This window comes from Corvus brachyrhynchos, unplaced genomic scaffold (assembly GCF_000691975.1).
Source record: "Corvus brachyrhynchos isolate BGI_N302 unplaced genomic scaffold, ASM69197v1 scaffold11, whole genome shotgun sequence".
In the NCBI taxonomy this organism is placed as follows: Eukaryota; Metazoa; Chordata; class Aves; order Passeriformes; family Corvidae; genus Corvus; species Corvus brachyrhynchos.
The window spans coordinates 2,431,819-2,438,987 of NW_008236965.1; positions in this window are offsets into that span (position 1 = coordinate 2,431,819).

Genomic DNA, 7,169 nt, shown 5'->3' on the forward strand with positions numbered 1-7,169 from the left:
CTGTTCTCCGCGGCTCTGCCCGGCCTCGGTGGAGCTGCTGCGGAACCCAGCCGGCCCTCCCCGGGCCCATAGTCACAGCCCCAGGGCACGGGCGCAAAGCTGCTCGGTCAAGTTTCAGGGACTTTCCATGGAGCCCTTCACAAAAGGCTTCCCGATCACCTTGGCTGCAAAGAGGTGAGACGCTGAAGGAGAGCACAGTGAGGGTAGCAATGTACCGAGAGATTGTCCACTTTCCCACGTTTCCTCTGCTGGAAGGATTCTCTCTGCAGCCTGAGCATTTTCAGGCTGTTTCCAGAAAAAGGGAATGAGTACTGAAATGTTGGAATTTGGTGACCCACCAAGTTGTCCGGGATACTCGGGCTGAAAGCTGGCTATCCCTAACCCTAATGGTTACAGCGCTGAGTGACAAAACGACAGGGACACACTGTAACAATGAGCACAGAATGGTGTCCGGGGTGGGAAGGACAGTCCTAATTACCTATGCAGTGATAAGCGATTACCGCTAAGGAAAAAGATCCTGGGTGCAGGATGGATAATCCTCAAAAATGACAGCCGATGAACCAGCATGGGACAAAATGCAAAGGACTGCGAGGAATTTGTGGATAAAATAGGGAAGACACAAAACAGCTAAAATATATATGGAGGCCTCCCTTCACCATGGTGGTGTTCTAGAAAGTTGAACAAATTGAAGAAGGGAGGTGAGGAATTTAGGGACGTTTTTAGGCACCAAGGGCCCTTGTGGTAAAAGCTGCCATCTTGCAGTTTTCACAGGATTCCCAAGGGTTTTACTGGAAGGACAGGCCAGACATTGAAACTCTGCCAGCAAGAACACAGGGATGCAGGGGAGAACTGGACTGCTTACTGTCTAACACCAGCAGATACTCAACTGAGAGAAGGCAGGTTCCTTCCGGGGTGGCAGGATTTGGGAGCAAGACAGACGAGGTTACTGACAGCCTGTTCTGGTACTGTCAGGAGAGATTGCTTACAGACCAAAGTCATTTATTTCAAGTCCTCCTTGGCATTGCTGTCATTGTTTTCACTGCATTGAGAGGTGAGGAGGAGAACCTTCCAGTTTCACAAGAAGGGATGCGACAGTAACTGGCTGTTGGAATGTGGTATCTGCCCAATTATCATGGTCTGCACAGAGCATCTTCCATCCAGCACATCTGCTGCTGCCCAGCTGCAGAAAGATACAGGCAAAATCCATGAAATGCTATTCCAGCCTATTTTCTATTTGAAAGTCTGTTTTCTCATCCTGAAGAAACAGTTGCTAGTAGAGATGGAAATGACCTTAACAGACCATGCATTTTCTACACAGTTTGCCTGATTTTTTTTTATCCAGCTATTTTCAGGTGATCACATATTCCAAAATGTGACCAAAACCTCATTAGGATTGCTAAGATTTAAAGATGGCTCAAGGCCTTTGAATGTTCTTCCTGAGCAGACACAACAGGATTCCCATCTGTTGCTAATTTGGTTGCCAAGTCCTTATATTCCCTGAAAGCTAAAAATAAAAATCCCTTACCTGTGAATTCCTTTTTCTGAATGAGGCAGGTTTGGCAATGTATGTGTTAAAGACATTCTTACACTAAGTATAAGAGACTCAAGAATTCCTTGAACTCAATAACAGTTTTGGATTTGACAGTCATATTTAAGCCATTCAGAAATACCAGTTTGGAACAAATATTGCAGCATACACTGAGCTGAGTTTCTTGTCTTAAACCTATAGAAAATTAACAGGTTGGGGTTTAGAGGTTAAGGATTAATTCCCACCTGCTGTTGTAGGGATCCATCCTACTCTCCTCCTCTACTGGAGCCTCTCACACTCTAAAAAGAGTCTAAAAAGAGAACCACAGACCTACTGTGATTCTTTTTTGTTAAAAACATCGTTTGCCATTTTTGGGTCAAACATTGGATCCACTTCCTTAAAAGCTGCCGTATGTCCTGAGGGGAATGTGCATCACCTCTTCCTCACATTCTGGACTTTATCTTGGCAACAATATTTGCCTGACAGCACTTGAATGTAATGAATCAAACTGAAGAGTATGCCATGATCCCTCAGTTGCCACAGCTGGAGGTCTGCTGCTCTGTGCACACTTTCTTAGCTCAGGCTCCTCAGCAGTGCCCTCTCTGTACTGCCCTCTAAGCCAAATGCTGTCTCTACAGAAAAACCTTCAAATTCCCATGAGCCCAAGTACGTTTTCCTTCCAGCTTCACCATGCCAGGTTTTAGCTCAATATATTGTATTTTCCATGAAAAACTGACCAACCAAACAAACCCCCAAAACACCATCAGCAATAGAAGAGTGTTTATAAATAGATCCATTTAGATGCATTAAGAGATTGTCACAGCTCCTCAGAATAAAAACCACCCCTGAACATAGTTCCCTGCCTCTGTTGACCAGGGGCTTTTGAGTGCTTTGTGGTTGTATTGGTTTGGCATAGCCTGGTTTTGGGTAGCAGGGGGGCCACAAAGCTGGCTCCTGTGAGGAAGCTGCTGGAAGCTTCCCACCATGTCTGGCAGAGCCAATGTCTGATGGCTCTGAAGATGGATATGCTGCTGGCCAAAACTGGGCCAATGAGAGAGGTTGGTGATGCCTCTGTGATGACATATTTAGGAATAAAATCAAAACAAAGTCACAAGATTTTGGGATTCTAGTCCAAGAAGAGGAGCAGGTGAGAACATGTGAGGGAAAACAACATGGAGACACCAAGGTCAGTGAAGAAGGAGTGGGAGGAGGTGCTCCAGGCACAGGAGCCGAGGTGCCTCTGCAGGCCGTGGTACAGACCATGGTGAAGCAGCTGTGCCCCTGCAGCCCGTGGGGATCCACAGGGGATGCAGAGATCCACCCACAGCCCGTGGGGGAGGTGCCCATGCCAGAGCAGGTGGATGCCTGGAGGAGGCTGTGATCCAGTGGAAGACCCGGTGGAGAGAGGTGCCCTGCTCCCAGGCTGGAGCAGCCTGTCCTTGGAGCACTGCACCCTGTGGACAGAGAGAGCCCTGGCGCAGCAGTTTGGGAGGGCTGTGGGCCCGTGGGAGGGGCTCACGCTGCAGCAGGGGCGGTGGGGCTGCTGCTCTTGAGAGTGGACCCACATCAGAGAGGTTCATGGAGAACTGTCTCCCCTGGGAGGGACCCCACGGCCTCACAGGGGAAGACTCCTCTCCTGGAGCAGCGGAAGGAAATCTTGGTGATGAACTGACCAAACCCCCGTGTCCTGTCTCCCTGTGCTGTCGGTGGGAGGGAGAGAAGGGCTGGGGGGGGAAGGTGTTCTAAGGACTTATTTTATTTCTCATTATTCTACTCTGATTCTTTTAGTAATAAATTCACTTCACAACTGAAGTTGAGTCTGTTTCACCCTTGAAGTGTTTCTCCCGGTCCTTAACTCATGAAGCATTCGTTAATTTTTTTCCTTTTTCCTCCTCTGCCCAGCTGTGGCAGGGGAGGGTGAGTGAGCGGCTCTCGTGGGTGCCTGGCGCTGGGCCGGTGTCAAACCACGACGGTGGTTCAGCCCCCTTCCAGACACTGCACAACTCAGATTTGTTTCTTCTCAAGAAACCTTTGCTTTCACTTTGCCCTTTGCTTGTACTTGTGTTTGTCTTTGAAGAGCACTGCAGATGCTTATCTTTCTTCCATTTTTATGATGACTTTTGTTTTCACCTGCCTCACTGCAGGGATTACTGGGTCTTCTTAGTTCTGTGGAACAGGATGCCTGTTGTGATCACTGGCCCACGGCATGTGGTCCAGAGGAGCTGATGCCATCTGTGGTGTCTCCCTGAAGGAGGAATACTGGCCTTCACAAGGTGACACAGCCCCTCTACCCCATGTTGGGGGGCCAAGCCTATAGACAGGAAACCTGATGTCAGCTGTGGCTCAGAAACTGAACAGCAGGAGATCCTGCAGGTTATCTCACGGGACAAACTCAAAGCTCTGTTATACAGGATACATACGATAGACTATTGCATTTTGGTTGTGGGAAGTCCAGCAGACATCAGCATCATCAGTGCAGATGGGAAAGATGGGAAATGCAGCCCCTTTCAGAGAGTCATTCAGTTTGGGACAGACCTTTAAGATGGTTGAGTCCAACCACAAACCTAACGCTGCAAACAGTTCTGGGACAAGGTTAACTCACCTCCTAGCAGGGTACACAAACTTCAAGACCTTTACATTCCTTTAGTCATTACATTACCTGGAGAAGGTTCCAGCTGATTCTGAAAGGGTCCCACCAACTTTGAACTCCAGGGACAGAAACCAATATGTGGAGCAGCTGCATTTGCTAAGTAAGGGTAAAAAACAAGGTAGGCATTTCAGGTTCTGTTGTAAAAGTAAAGCATTTAAGTTGTAGATGAGCGTACTCCAGAGGTACCAGAAGGAAAGGTTACTACACCTATCTGATTCTCTTCTGCTGACAGTTCTGGTCATGGGCCTCCAATCACACAGATAAATCAGACAGTTTGACAGAGACAAATTATTTGAACTGTTTAACCTCCTCCCACTGCATTTGCCTAAGACAATGTGGAGGCTAACTGATACAGTGGTAAACTGAATCATGCCAGAAGGATCTTAACACTCATTAATGGGAGAGGTAATTATCCTTTTAAGTGCTGTTGCTGGATTTGAAATGCTGCATTTGTACGCCAATTTCATGGAAAAGGAGGTAGAACTTCAACAGTACCTCTGCTACAGTGTGGACACAGGGAGCTCTATAAAAGTACCTGCAACTATGTTTATATGACAGGATGTGATCTATACTGATGCAAGAAACTCATCATGTCAGCAAAAACTTGTGTAAAGGAGTCTTTAAACTTGGCTTAAAATTTCGATACAAATGCAAGCAACTGGTTTTTCATTCATTTTTCCCTGTGATGGACAGAATGCAAAGCGAAATAAATATAAGGAAAAGGAACATTCACTGAAAGGAAAGGAAAATGAAAGATGAGTGGAAAAATAATACTAACTGATGATTTAAAATAATGCCAAAACCTAGACTTAATTCATTCCCTCTCAGGAAGAGAGGTATCTCCAATTCCCTTTAGAAGAAATTTAGATTCCCTCTGTGTGCTCTGCCAAAACAAAGCTATGCTTTAGTCAAGCATGAAGCACTAGATGAAAATTCAGAGGAACTGGGTGAAATTACAGGGAAGGAAAATCAACTTTTTGAGTTTTGCCCTGGGGGCAGAAATTATGTTCAGCAGAGTTCAAGCTAACAGGACAGATTTGTGTTAGAAAAACAAGTCATCGATTTCCAGTGCAACTGGGGACTGCACATCATATTTCTCACAGGTTTGGATACCCAGATAAGAACCAGATAAGGAAAGTCAGCTAAAATTGTACAGATTTCAAAGGCATGTACATGTTTAATAATTAAATTAAATCCTGTTTTTCAGCGATAGCATAATATACAGTTGGACCTGCATACAAGTCAGCCCTTTCCACTATAAATCTGTTGATTTTTCACCAACCAGCAGCAATACACTACCCATTCCAGGGAAGGTGGCTCATTAATGTAAGAAAAGGAACATCTGTATCACTGTAAAATAATTAATGAGAGGATTTGCTTGTTATCTGCATCATGACAGCAACTATAAAATAAATAAATACAGTCACTACAATGAAATAAATTAAGATGACAAAACTGAATCGTAATTTCAGTGCTTATTCAGGTGGACAAATTTCTACTTTAAAAAGACTATCAGGTGTGCCAGAAGCTTTTGTGCTCTTAAGAGGACAGCTTAGACAAAGACTCTTATCAGTAGAGAAGCAATAAAAGAGAAAAGAGGGAGGTTTTCATTAAATCTGAAGCTAACAGCTTTGATTTTATCTTACTTCCAAAGTAGCAGATCAATTTCTGGCAGTCAGTGAAGGGGAGAAATACAGAGACAGAATCAAACTATTAATTTTTTGATGTATTGTTACACTTTGCTCCAGTTACGAGTAATTATTTGCCCTATCTTACCCTTTTAAAGTAACTTAGGAGCAATTGCATGTGTCAGTAGAACAACAGAAAGGAAATTCACAATACTTCATAGTAGAACAAAGAGCTGAAAGAACCTTATAAAATGAGGACGCCAAACTGGTGGTGAGGGGGGTTGCCAACAATCAGCATCCTGAGGAAGAGTAGAGGCAGGGAGTGCATTTTCCCTGCCATTGCTCTGATAAAGTACACATATTTGATTGCAGAGCTTTTCAGCAATGGAAGAAGTTTTTCCCCAAAGGTGTGTTGATGAGCAGTAAGACAAATATGCCTTAAGGACCAAGTAAATGCCACTCTGAGAGCATCTCATGTGTGTCCAAGAGCACTGATGGGCAAAGACAAACCTCACAGATCTTGAGCATCAAAAGGAATAGATAAGGATTAAGAAATTCTGTCTCTAGGGTGAATTTCTGTAGACTTTTCCTTTTCAATCCTGATTTATAACCCCCAGCTTCTAGAGGAGGGCTGTCAAGAATTTTGAGGTTTTGTGTCAAAAATCCCAGTTCATCTGAAGGGAGGCTTCTGATAAGAGGGGTGATTTTTAAAAGATTTATTGTCAGGAAGCTATTTTGTAACTTTGGTTTACGTAAAAACATTTCAGCTTAACATTTCCTACGGGAGTTTTTTGCATCTGCTGTTCAAAGCAAATCTTGAAATATGAAACATTTTGAAAATCATTAAAATAAAAAAGTAATGTAAATAAAACCACAATGCTTCAGAGTGATGAAATTAGACACAAATTCATTGGGTTGATTTTTTGGGTTTTTTTGGTTGGTTGATTGGTTTTGGGGGTTTTTTTCTATGGAAATTCCTGCTTTTCAGCTTAATTCAGGACACTTTAAGAAAAGCTGAGGACCTCTTTATGGAATAGGGATTGCAGAGCCAAAACCATGCTTGAGGTCATGTTTTGCAGCAGGTTCTGGAGGGGAGAGCAGGGGTCTCCAGAAGTTACTGATGTTAATCTGACTGGGGCATCTCAGGCATTCTGCCCTTAATGACTCAGATTGCTTTTTTCACAACAGTCAGGTGCTGGGCAGGACACATCATGCATTTCTTCCAACAGGTCATAACACAACAGAAATGTTTTCTGCTCCCTTTTTATTGCTGTTACTGGGAAGAGGAAAAAAACCCGAACCCCAAACCAGAACATGCACACACAACAGCAAAACTGTAATATAATAATATAATTAAAGTATA